This window comes from Psittacula echo (genome assembly GCF_963264785.1).
Source record: "Psittacula echo genome assembly, chromosome: 7".
In the NCBI taxonomy this organism is placed as follows: domain Eukaryota; kingdom Metazoa; phylum Chordata; class Aves; order Psittaciformes; family Psittacidae; genus Psittacula; species Psittacula echo.
In genome coordinates, this window is record NC_137740.1 from 21,090,128 (window position 1) to 21,103,584 (window position 13,457).

At 47.9% G+C, this 13,457-nt stretch overlaps 1 pseudogene across 1 annotated transcript; it reads right to left on the reverse strand.

Moving 5' to 3' along the window:
• Nucleotides 1-238: 238 nt before the first annotated feature.
• LOC308224232 (flavin-containing monooxygenase 1-like) lies at nt 239-5,864 on the reverse strand (annotated as a pseudogene). The gene is made up of 8 exons: nt 5,739-5,864; nt 5,408-5,587; nt 5,163-5,323; nt 4,309-4,451; nt 3,774-3,983; nt 2,884-3,229; nt 1,880-1,952; nt 239-580 (listed from the first exon to the last, which is right to left on the reverse strand). The product of its transcript is annotated as a flavin-containing monooxygenase 1-like (transcript).
• Nucleotides 5,865-13,457: the final 7,593 nt, after the last annotated feature.

Consider the following 13,457-nt stretch of genomic DNA (forward strand, 5'->3'; position numbering starts at 1 on the left):
ACTCTGCTCACCACAGCAGGTCGGAGAGCAGCAGAGGGCAGATGCTGCTAACCCCAGGTAATCAGGTCTGCAAAGCTGTGGTTGGGAGAGAGCTGGAGCAAAGAGAGGTTTTGTGCTGCTGATTAAAATATTTAATTTGTTGTGATCTGCTGAAATTCCTTTCCCCTTGTCCCATGGCACACTGTGGGGCTGTCTAACCTGAAATAACATCCCCGGGGACAAGACAAGACCCTAAAATCTACTGGAAACAAATCAACAGGGCAGCCAGGAGCAGGAGGAACCCCACCACCCTCAGGAGAGAAGGGAAGGGGCTGGAGATGCCTGTAGGGACTCGTGTTCTTGTGGGCTTCAGGGTCCAGTCCCACTGGGTGAGGATGGCCTGGCGTGCCCCTGCCAGTGCCCGGGGCCCATCAGCCAGTACTGGTATGGGGTGCAGGGGCCAAAGAAAATGGTGAGGGCCAGCCGGGGGTCTCTGCAGAGCAGCCTCAGCATGCTGGGCTCGGCACCAACAAAGGAGGCAAGCTTGTCCATGTAGACCAGGCAATCAGTTTTGAGGACTTCGTCAAAGGACAGACCAAACCTTAATGAATGGAAGAAGAAAAAGAGGTGGGAGAAGGATTGATGTCAACAGGGCTGAGGGGAACTGAAGGTCAAATCCTCTGCACAACCACTGATATTGCATCCAAATACAAGCGGGCTCCTCTTAGGAAAGGAATGGGTGCACATGCAGTGCAAACCTGGGTCTGTCTGGGCCTAAATCATGCCTGTGATATAGCATGTGTAAAGTGATGCTGGATCAGGTACACACCTTTCTCACGTGCATTAGCTGGTCTTTCATTTCATCACAAACAAGTTGTATCTGGCCTCCCCTTCATTTTGGTGGACCTCTTGTAAAAGACTTTGTCAAACCAGTTGGTTTGGGGTTGTTGTTTTGGTTTTGTTTTTTTTGGTATTTTGTTTTGGTTTTGTGGTTTTTGTTCTTGGTTTTTTGGGGTTTTTTTATTTGTTTGTTTTTGTTTGGTTGGTTGATTTTGTTTTTTTTTAAAAAAAACCCTGGCTTTCCCTTTGCTCTCTGCAGAGAAGTCACATGAAGCATTAGAAAGGCAGCACCCTTGCACCCTTTAGTTTCTCTCACATTCTTTTCCATCAAGTATTGCAAGAAATGCAGGGTAAATAGGAGAATTGCTTCCAGTTTTCCTTCTCTGCAGAATTCACAGCTTCTTGTCCCACCTTCAGTGGGAAAAGAGCCATGTGTGTTTAGCTTTGTACTGTACAGCAATCATTCTGTGCAATTCTGTATTTTACTCTTCTATACCTTTTCTGTTGTAGCTATCTAGGTGAACTATGGATTGACATACCATCCATTTTCCTAGTTTTATCTCATTCATTTCCTTCTGTTTCTTAGCCTTTTATTTGACTGTTTGCCTGCCCATGAACAACATGCCAGTATGCATAGTTCACAGTGAGTCATTTCTCCATGCTGACAGGTGAGGCAATTGTATGTTCACCTCAGGTTGAAGGTTTTTTTTTTTTTCACAGCTGAATTAATTTGCATTTATTACCATTAATTTCTCTGGCATTTCATCTTGCAGTCCCTGGGGAACCTGGCACATTTCCCCAACTCCCAAGCAAGTTTTAGTTTTGACTACCCTGAATTCAGTTTTTCCTGACATCAACAAGCAGAATATCCGTCAAATTAAAGCTTACATTGGGTGAGTACAAGTAAAAGGGGCGGCTGGATCAGGGCATCTCTGCCTTGTCTCTGCTATATGTGTGAGGAGCAGCCACAGAGCATGAGCCTGTATGTTGCTGCCCCCCCAGACTCCAGGGACTTGTCAATCCACTGAAAGAAACTTCGGGGCTCTGCTGAATGTCTTACCATTGTACTTGGTTTTTGCTCTTCTCATGTACTTCCTTCTCCATGGCAGACTGAGGAGGCAACTGACACAAGCCTAGAGGAGAGAGGAGAGTGTCCTGCAGAGTTTAACTCCTGGGGGAACTTGTGCACTCATTCAGAGATACAAAACATGAGAATCCCTTCCAAGGGAGGCAGGAAAGCCTTGTTGCTCAGATTTTGCTCTGCAGTGGCAATTCTGCCAGAGGCCAGCCCTCCACAGTGGAACAAATTCACCTGCACTTTTTCCTGCTCTTACAGATTTGTGCTGTCATAGCACAGGCAGATGATGTCGGGTGAGATGGGCCATGCAAACCTCAGAGGCTATCATTGCAAAGAGAAACCTCAGAGCTTCCCCTAGCTCTGTTGAGGAGCCTTAATGCAGCCCTACACACCAGCCTAGTAGGAAGTTATTTTCATAAAACAACAAAACAACCCCCAGTAGTATTTTTCTCCTTACACCAATAATTACAAATAATTCCTTTTGTGGGGCAAAGGGACTCTTCCTCTCTGGTAGCCATGGTGGACGAACAACCCTGTCCCTTAGAGAGCAAAAAATTCTGCCAGAGTGGACCCACCACAGTATCTTAAAGACAACTCTTATTTATGCATCCAAGTTTACGTATCCATCTCTGTGCTCTGACTTCTGAGATATTTTAGGAAAAAATACTGATATACTGTCTTTAACAACATAGTTTAGACTGTGGTTTGCAGACTCAGGTGCAGGACTGCACATCAGCTGGGTCACAGTGAGGAACAGAGCGCACACTCCTGGCTGGCAGCAGGCAGGTACAAAGCATTAGCTTAGAAACATCAACTTAACTGGCAAAAAAAAAGTGATTTAAGGGACGTGTCATGAACTTGCATGTAGCTTGGACAAAGCATACACTCATGTTGCTATATCTTAGCTGAAGTGAGATAACTTGGGAAGTCTGAGCCCTAGAAATGCTCCCTTGTCCACACTGTGGAGCTCACATTAGTTCTCCTACCTTTGAAGACACAGGTCACCCAGCGTGCTTGCATCTCTGTCACAGGCATGGTGGCTCCAAGTGGCTTGATCAGCCCAAGGATGGCCAGAGTGGGCCTCTGCAGGCGGGTTGGAAATACACATTTGTAGAGGGATGCGTGTTTGTTTTCCACCTTGACGACTGATTCTTCTAGGAATGGGAAGGAGACATTGTAGCCTGTGCAGAAGATGATGATATCAATGGGCTCCTCCTCAGGACAATTATAGAAAACAACTGCATTGTCCTTGAACTGCTTCACGCTTGGCTTGATGGTGATCCTCCCTGTCAGGATGTAGCTTGGAAGGTCGTCATTGATCACAGGCTCGCGCTCCAGGCGGCTGTGGACGGCAGAGGGGCTCAGAGCGTTGGAGACCATGAACAAGCCCTGCTGGTGCCCCTGCTCCTCATCCCCTGGGCCCTCCAGCCCCGCAACCTCTCAGTATCATTTGCTCAGAGCAGACAGCCCTGCCACTCCCTTCTCCAAACACTAATATGACCGTTACATGAGTGTCACCCTGTCCCACAGCCTGAGTGACTCATTAACATCTCCTGCCTTCTTCCTCCATTCACTCCATTACCCTTTAAACCATCTCTTTACAGAGCTGATCCATGCTTTAAGCCTCCTCCTCTTTTCCCAGGGAGCCTCATGAGGAAAACTCCTCTGGTCCTTCCTGGACTTTTCCAGTGTGCTCCATCTCCTAAGAGGGCACACCTAAGGGGGCTACCGCTTGTCTTCTCATGCTAGGCTATAAACTCCCCACTGGAGACCACTCTAGCCTGGGTATTGATTGCTGCATTGGTTGATGTTGGTTGCTGGAAATCTCCCCTGCCCACATCACAAGTCCTGTGACACCACATGGGATGGGAGACACCAAGAAGTAACTCTTCTCTGGTTGAAGGCCATAGTTTTCATGCTAGAACCACTGGTTCACCTTGTAGTTAATCAACCCCCATGAAAGGGGTCCGGGGAGGCTGTTTCTGATCAGGCTCATAAGGCGAGCGTTAAAAACCATGTCCCATGGGTAGCCATGGTCAAACACGCGACTGAGCACCCAGGCACCTTGGCTGGTGCAAATGGTCACCTGGGAGAGAGTGGAGAATCAACAAGTCAGGTGGTGAATTTCCCTTTATAAAGCAATCTGAGAGGTAAAGCACAAACAGCTTTGCAATGAAAAAGCAGCAACAGCATCTTTAAGAACTTTCAGCAGCTGGTGATGGAGGTTAAACAGGAGAGAAGAAAACAACCAGCTTGCTTTAAGGGTTTTGACCAAGAAATACAGATCCAGAAATACTGTTTGGACACTACACAGGGTAAACCCAGCTTGCTCTCCCTGCACTGATGGCAAACTCAGCTATTGCCTCCGGCATCACTCCCCCTGAACTCTTGAGGTGGCTGGGTGGTTGTACCTTTGTGGCTACACGACCGGCCTCCACTGCAATATCTACTCCTGAATTGCCCATGCCGACCACAAGGACGCGCTTTCCCTGAAACACGTCAGGATGCTTGTACTGCCGGCTGTGAAAGTACTGGCCTTGAGACCTCTCGATGCCTGGGGGAAAAAGAAACAAAGCTTTTAACTACTCAAGCATTTGCAGGTTTTGTTAGGAGACCTGGCACAGAAATAATCCAGATAGCAAGAACAAGGAAGTGCAATCCCTGGCCAATAGCGATTTGGTAAAGTACAGCTCCCCCATCTCATGCACATAGAACTGGTACTTTCTCTCCAAAATGAGGTCCCACGCATCCATGCACACCAGTGAGCAGTGACATGTGCTCTGTCGAAAGACAGTTTATGTGAAAGAACTGTGCTGATGCAGTCCCAGGATTCAGCCTTTACAAGATGGAGATACAAAGATTCAGAAAAGCCAGTAACCCTCTTCCATTCTGTGAGCAACTTCAGAAGCACTTGACAATGCTGATGACAAAGCAACCCTTTCTATCCTGACAGCTGGGTAGATTCATCACTGCAGTGCTGAGTACATCTTTGTCAAAAATGATGGAGCTTCACTGAGAGGACCTTGTCCCATCTCACATACTGTGCAAACAGTTTCTTAGCGCCAAATCACCCTATCTTAAAGGTTTGTTCTGAAGTGCCAGTGCCTGCAGAGACAAAGCTGCTGAAGCACAGGATGTATTGCTGTTCATGCCAGGAGGTTTGAAAAGCAGAAGCAAGTAAAGGAAGCATTTTCCCCAAGGAACATCTAACCCTTTTACCCCCAGCCTATAGAAGCGGGTAACCACAGGCAACCAAGTACTGTACCAGGAAAACAGTGCAGGGGGAGGAATGGCTCATAGAAATTGCCGCTGCAAACCATAACAGCATCGAAGACGTGTTATCTTCTTTCTGTCCACCTTCATGACCACATCCCACTATCCCATGGTAGCAAAGTCTGGGCATTTCTGGATGCTGACAACGATGGTCTGAAATATGGAAGCGAAGCGGAGTCCTCACCAGCAGTCAGCATGTGTGGTAAGCAGGGCAGTGCCAGGGCACCCACCACTCACCTCTAATTTGATGTGCTTCCAGAGGCCAAAGTGCTCTGCATATCGCCGGAGGTAGTCCAGTAGCCAGGCATTTGGTAGGAACACTGGGAAGTCCTCAGGGTAGGGCAAGTCGGACATCTCCTTTGAGGTGTTGCTGATGACTGATGGGTAGAGGCTTGGCCGGCCGGCCTCGATGTGCTCCTGGCACGGCCCCCCGGGCTGCAGCAGGGAGAGTGCAGCACCCAGCAAGCTCTTGTACTCCTTCCCCACTCGCTGGAGCCCAGATCAGTCTGCTTCCCAGCCTGCAAAGCTGCAGCTCCTGCCAGAAGCAGAACAGGCACTGCTAACTCACCATATAGCGTCAGAGCCCGCCGATGTCCTGGCTCTGCTTGAAGCAGGTGGGCTCCAGCCCCTCATTCAGGCAGCACTTAGTGGCAGTCAGCCCGCTGACACCCGCGCCCACCACCACCACTCTCATCCCTGCTGTCTTTGCTGGGATCCCAGGGACTTAACCTGGGAGAAACCCCGCAGACAGTCACCACTCTCTCAGGGAGCAGCTGATGAGATACCCTCTATAGGGGAATTTCTCTACATGCCACCCCCAAACCTTCATTCCCTCTACCAGCATTCTAGGGTCTTCATTTACAAGTTTAAATCTTCATTTTCTCACTTTCTTCCTATTTTTTTATTTTATTTTATTCTAATAAATCCATCCACTTTTACAGTGCACTCACCAAGCTGCTTCCAAAACCCTGCAGCTGCGCTGGAAACTCTCTTTGAAAGTATGTAGTCAAGCCACAGGTTGCTGCCAATATTTATTTACAAGCTGTGTTTAAACTATGCCTCCTTAGCAGTCTTGCAAATATTTGTATTTTATCTTTGGAGACCTGCCCCTGCCTTTCTCAGACAAGAAAACAAAATGCACACCAGGACTACCAAGTCTCTGCACCCCTGACTGAGTCCTGTCCTCTGTCCCCAGGGAAGATGTTACTGACTTTGACATGGCTAAGGAGGCTGATGAAGGGCTGCGGATAAAGCACAGCGTGGATTTAGGGCTGCTTTTTTCTCTGTTTCTCAAAGTCAGCCCACTGAAGATGCCAGGGCTGCAAATAGTTTAAAAGACAGCAGCCCATGGCTTGATATCTAGCCCCATGAGGGTCACAGGGTAGAGGTGATGGTGGACCCAAAGCCCTCTTGATACTGCTGGGCAGTGAAACAAGGGATGCTGGGCAGTGAAACAAGGGATGCTGGCCAGGCAGCTCAGGCTGGACATTGCCAGAGCAAGGACCACCACACAGTGTCCTCATCAATATTTGCTAGAGCAGACCCTGGTTTAACCCCAGCACCATCAGCTAGCACTGTGCTTGACTGAGTTAGTTATTAACCTGGTGCGCTGTGACAGCACTACAGCTTGCTGGCACCAGCTCTTCTGCCCCAGGAAGCAGTTTCAGCTTCCGTCAGACACAGAGGATGGCATATCCATCAGAAAAAACAAAAAGTCCTGAATAGAAAAATGGGGTAGGACACTATTTTCTAAACCCCACCAAATTCCCCATGAAGAATTTAAATTTTCAGTAGGAAGACAGCACCTAACGAATACTCCGCTTTCCAAGGTTGGAATGAAAACCGGACTTTTTCCTTTTTCAGTGAAGAAAGTGATAGAATAAGCTGCTCATTGCTAACTATTTTGTGGGAGGGTTTTTTGCATAGAGTAAGTTAAATTTTATCACAAACATCTCCCAGCTATGTATGCTATTTATTTCCCTACCCTTCTGCAGAGAAGCTAGAAATAAATTGGGAAACACCATCTCAGCTACCCCATGCCTGTTTCTGCCACACTGTCTCTGCAATTATGTGTAGCAGTGAACCTCAGAGCCTCAAGACATGGGGCAAGGAAGAATGGAAAGACTTTGCAGCCACCCGGGAACACTTACCTCCTAGCCTTGGCTGCCTGTGGTCTGTCTTGCCACTGCTGCAGGGAGAGCCCCCTCTCGCTCCCAGTCTGTAGGTGAGACACAGCACTTTGGCAGAGGCAGAGCAGGGGAGACAGCTCCCCTCGCACAGGTACCGTCACTCCACTCACACAGTGGTTGCACAATCAGAGTTTGTGGTGGGAGGAGTGGCTGGGCAATTCTGCTGCTGTGCAGAGTGAGCCGGGCGGCCTGGCTGATGATCCCTGAAGGGGTATCATGTGTGTGCAGGGGTGACTCCAGCTGTGGGATGTTTTCACCTGCCTCATGGCTGCCTTTCGAAAAGCAGACAAAGCAGTCAATGGACAGCAGGGTTTTGGCAGGAATTTGCCCCTAGGGCATTCTTCAAAAGAAAGCAAAAGAGTGGTCATTGCTCCCGGGCATGAAGGCTGCATTGCACCATCAGCCACAGGTACTGCTGCTGGGTGTGGGCAGGAGACTCCCCAGGCAAATTGGAAGAGCATGAAACGGCCATAAACACTAGTGTACCAAGGTCCTAAGCACAAAGAAAGCAGAAATGTTAATTGAAATATCAGTGAAGGACATAGTACCCATCCAGGTATCTCCCAGGGGTAAATGATCATGGAAATGAAGGAAACAAGGGTGTCTTTAGACAGGGTTTTGTTCCCAGCTACTCAATATATTTAGGAGTGACTGGTGAGAAAGTATGAAGTCTCTGCAAATGAATACAGCTGGACACAGATGCCATGGAGAAACAGTTGATAGAGGACTGAGTCTTTAGGGAAAACAGCATTTAGAAAAAGACATAGTGATATTTGTGCCATGGGGGTGACAGCAGATTGCTTACTGCGGCTCTCCAGTGTGAGTGCAGGGAACATGGTGAAAGCTGATGGCCCCATTAAGGCATCACCTTGACAGTAACAAAGGCACCCCCAGAGCAGTGGCCCAAGATTTTATATCAGCTCTTTAAGCAGTTTGAATAACCAAGGAGGCTGCAAGGAGGGGCAGAAAAACCCATCTGAGGTCTGCAGAACAGAGAGTGGTAAATAAAGTAGCTCCATCCAACGGAGACATCTGTTCAGAGCCTGCTTTCAGATCTGCAGAGGCACAAGATAAGCCTATATGTGAGAGTTGAAGCTAGAGGTGGAAATAAGATGCATATTGGTAACAAGGAAGGTAATCAGCCATAGGAAAGGTCTGCTGAGCTCTGTGGTGAACCTAAGCATTTGAACAAAACACCTTTGTTTTGTGGAGGACAGGACTCATTGCTGCTGTGCTGGGGCACTGCTGGGAGTACAGCAGCTTGGGCTGCCACCCACCTGCAGCACCCATAAAAAGACATCAGCCTTCTCTAGCTTCCCTGCCCCAGTGTCTCCTGCTGTTTCTGCCCGATGCCTGGCTCCTGGGATTGCCCCAGGAGTGTATTAGGTTTAGAGTACATGCTCAGTCTGGGGCTGGCTGTGTCAGGCACCCTTCAGCACAGCTCAGCGAGCAGTGGCTGAGAGCGATGCATCTGCAGGGGCTGGAGCCTGGGAAATCAAACTCAATAATTTGAGTTCAGGTTTCAGACCACTGTCGGCAGCATGAAGAAACATTCTGATTTTGCTGTCCCAGGCCAATGGGACACAGTTATGGAGGCAAATGGGCAAACAAACCTTGCACATCTTTGATGCTGCTGGGATTTGCATAGGCTATGTCTCCCAGCTCTCCCTCCCACTGGACTCTTCTGCAGATGCACTAAACCTTGCACCTGCAAAGATGCCTGCCAGCACTCAGCAAAAAAATTTGGTAGGCAAATATAAATAGGCAAATATTTTGTTCTTCACATGCTCCTGCTTTTCTGAGTTTCCCAGCAGGCATTCAAGTGACTCACAGTTAGAAGGTCAGTGTGACAACTTCCCAGGAGTGGTGTTAGTGCTTTTGGGAGGGCAGTTCAGGGAAGTTTTCTAAAAGAACAAGTTGTATTTTGATGTAGATGAGCTACTGGCATAGAAATGGAGCCAGACGCTTTTGCTGCAGCTGCTTACAGTAGTGGCAGCTCTGGCCGTGCCTGATGGAGAATCTGGTCTGGAGGTGCAGGACAAGATGCAGTGCGTGGTACCTCATGAGTCTAGGGTAAAAACACCTCCATAGCCTGAACACCCTGGGATTAAAACTCACTTTCCTGTCACCTGCCTCAGATCAGTGGTGTTCCCTTCCACAGATAGCCCTGTAATGGCCTGGACAAGGTATGCAGAACAGAGTATTAGTGGAGATGAGCAGTGCGACAGCAGGGAGGTAATTACTGTAATAATTACATGTAAACATGCACACTCAGGGCACTGAAAAGTCCTTGGAAACACAGGGAAATCCTGATTGCTTTACTCAACTTTGCTGCTGGCATGGCAGTGGATGGCATCCTAGACACATCTCACCAGCTCATCTCCAGGAACAGTCTGTGCAGAGCAGAGCAGAGACAACACGTCGGTGGGTTTCTATATGTTCTCAGGGCTTGACAATGTCTTCGTGGCCTGGCATTCAAGCAGAGCATCTCTTGGTACCCTCAGGCCAGTCCCCCTGAATTTCTGTCATCACGAAGACAGAAGCCGACACAGAGGTCCTTGTCCCTGTTTCTGAGCAAGTGGGATCTGCTGTCACCCCATCAGGGAGGGAAGGGGGACCCTGCCATTACTACTGCACATACACAAACCAGTGGGGAAAATGGGCTTTCACCAAGGGATAGTGTGAGGCCAAGTGAGGGCACATAATTTGGGGAACTGTTTTACCACCTTCCCTCTACCCAGGCTGGGACACCAAAAAGTTGGATCTGTCCACGTTCCCACATGCTGAGGGAAATGTGTCCCTCATCAGTCATGAGAGACCATGGGGAGAGCCAGGATCAGTAAATAACTGGTGGTGGCTGAGGACAAGAACTGGGAATAGGATACTCATGCATCTGTCTGCTGGTGAGCCCCTTCTGCCCTGGAGAAGTAAAGTTCTCTAGCACTGCAGTGCAAGCCTGGGCTCCTCAACAGGCTTTTTTATCCCTAAAGCAGAGGGAAAGCAAAACTTAATATGCCCATTTAATCTTAATCAGATGGGAAAGGAACCTTCTTTGCAAAACTCTGGCACCAGTTTTATCATCTCTGTTTAAAATAGCAATTTAAGGCACGGAGGGGCAGATCTACGTGTAAACAACTCTCAGCACAGCCTGCTTTGCTGTTTCATGGACTTGTGCCAGCAGCTTTTAGCATGTGTCATGGTGAAGAGAGACAAGGAAAAGAAGGAAATAAGGAGGAGTTTCTTGTTAAGCCAGTCTTTAAGCAAAGCAGGGAACTCACTGTCAAGCAGCCACTGCTACACGTGCTCAGGAGCTGATGGGATGTGTAGTCTGAATTCATCACTGAAACACTTAATTTTCTCCTCTCCAATATTATCACTGCCTTCCCTTGCTAAACAGGTGGCTTTAATCACCATTTCTTTACTGGACATGGAGGTGAGGCTGCTCCATAGATTGCTGTTGCTTCCCACTGCTTCTTGGGAGGCTGTGTGATACAGTGATCTATCAAGTGAACACAGGCTGCAAGCAGCTGCTGGTGGAAAAAAATCCCCCATCCCCCTCTTGCATTTCTTAGAGCCTGGATTTTGGCCCTGAAAAAATTTGCTTATTCTTTGGCCCGAAGGCCAAAAGGCAGTTTCCTGCTTGAAAAACAGACAAAACTCTCCATCAGGGACTGTAGCGGTAAGACAAGGGGTTTAAACTTAAACACGGGAGGTTCACATTAGGTATAAGGAAGAAGTTCTTTACTGTGGGGGTGGTGAGGCACTGGAATGAGTTGCCCAAAGAAGTGGTAAATGCTCCATCCCTGGCAGTGTTCAAGGCCAGGTTGGACAGAGCCTTGGGTGGCATGGTTTAGAGTGAGGCATCCCTGCCCACGGCAGGGGGGTTGGAACTTGATGATCTTAAGGTCCTTTCCAGCCCTGACTATTCTATGATTCTATGGTAAAACCTCTACCCCAAGGCAGCAGGGACTATTTTCCTATTCACTATTCCCAGCACATAGAGGACACTGCCAGTGACAAACACTGGCAGGACACTTCTGTTTCATTTTAGTCAGAGCTAGGTACATTCAATATCCTGAACTTTTCCTGAATCCTCTCAAGAGGTATTAAGGAGAGCCAGAGGATGTGCTGGAGCAGACATGAGCTGTAGTACCTACTGTGATAGAGGGATTCGCTTGCTAGACAAGGAGGTCTCTGTGTGGAAGGCACAAATGTTTTACTCCAACATACTTGGCAAACTTTAACCTGGTTTAATAACAAACTACCATGTTTTGCAGGAATGCAACCTATGAAATTTGTGTAACAAGGGCTACTGCCCTTGTTAAACCTGTTGTGTTAAGAAAGCCTGGAGAACTGCAGTTTTTAACTTCTTGGTTTTGGAGATCTTAAAATGTACATTTAAGAGCTTTCCCAGATAACTGCTTAAAAATCTTCACAAGAACAACCCTGATGGAAAAATACACCCTTCATTGCTCATCATGTCTTTGTAGCAGGACTCAAAGTGGATAAAAACATATGCTAGCACTTGGGCTAGGGGAGATGCACCCAAGTAACATGCAGCACTAGGAAGGGCTTTAGACCCTCCTCAGCTCTTCTGAGCCAAACGTCAATTTTAAAGGGTCTCTCTCTGTTGTTTCACCAATAATAAAATATAATTACTGAAGAGACTATCAGAGCAAATTGGAATTACAGTTAAGGTAGCTTGTAAGTAAATAATCGTAAGAAAAGGCTGTCTGGAGAGCACATGGTTAGGACATGCACAGGCCAACCTGAAGGTTCCTTCCTACCACCACCATGTGAAGTTGTCCATCAGCCATCAAACATTCATTCAGCACAGCTGACCCACTTCTGTAAATATTGACCACACTGCCAGGCCACCGGCCAGTTTGAATGGTTTCAATTCCTGTTGCCTCTCTGATAGCATCTTGAGGGTCTCCCTTGGCTGACGTTCCTGTCCTTCAGCACAGGCAGCATCCCTAAGTTGGACAGAGGTATGTTCCTGCACTACCCCAGCCGCCCACCTAGGAGCACTCTTGTGTATTTGTCCTGGGTTCAGCAGCAGCAGTCACTTTTTCTCCTTCTTAATAGCTGGTGCAGCGCTATGGTTTTGACTTTCGGCCTGGGGATAATACTGATAAAGCCGATGTTTTCAGTTGCTGGTCAGAATGTTTACTCTGACCAAGGACTTTGTGAGTCTCATGCTCTGCCAGGGAGGAGGAGGGGCCGGGAGGAAGCAGGGACAGGACACCTGACCCAAGCTAGCCAAAGAGGTATTCCATACCACAGCACGTCATGCCCAGGGATGTAACTGGGAGTGACCCGGAAGGGCACGCTCTCTGCTCTGCCAGGCTCGTTTTCGGTGGGTGGTATCATATTCTCTTCCTTTGTTATTTCTCTTATCATTATTATTATTGGCAGCAGTAGTGATTTGTGTTATACCTTAGTTACTGGACTGTTTTTATCTCAACCCATGGCAGTTACATTTTTTCTATTCTCCTCCCCATCCCTCCGGGGGGTTGGGGGGGGTGGGAGTAGAAAATGCGTGGCTGACTTGCTGACTGGCTTAAACCACGACAGTATTTATTCCCAGAAATTAGGGGCTTTTAAGAGGACAAGGTAGAGTAGGACGGTGCTACTCTCAGACCACTCAGCAGTACCTTGCTGAGGAGCCAGCACAGGCATTGTGGACCTGTGTTAGCTCACATTTACTAGCAAATCTTCTTTCTCTTCTGATAGCTTCACCAGACCCTAGGAGACAGGATGGGAAGGGACCTCAGGAGCATTCAACCCATCATCTCCTCCAAAAGCAACTCAAACTGAAACTGACCTTTTCCACCTTGTTTATGTCACCTCTGCTAGAAACTTCTGGTGATGGAGACTCCAGCATTTCGTACACAACTTCATGCATGCTTTTAGAGTGACCATCAAGTTTTCTTATCTCCACAGCAAAACCAAGCTGCTAGCTGACATTTGGAAATAACTGAGAAGATTTTGCAGCACTACCTCTCCATCAGTTTAAATGGGAGCTTTCAGGATTAAACTGATAGAGAAGCTCTGATTGGCTCATGCCTTGGCTTGGTAATTGTTCTGAGAAGCTA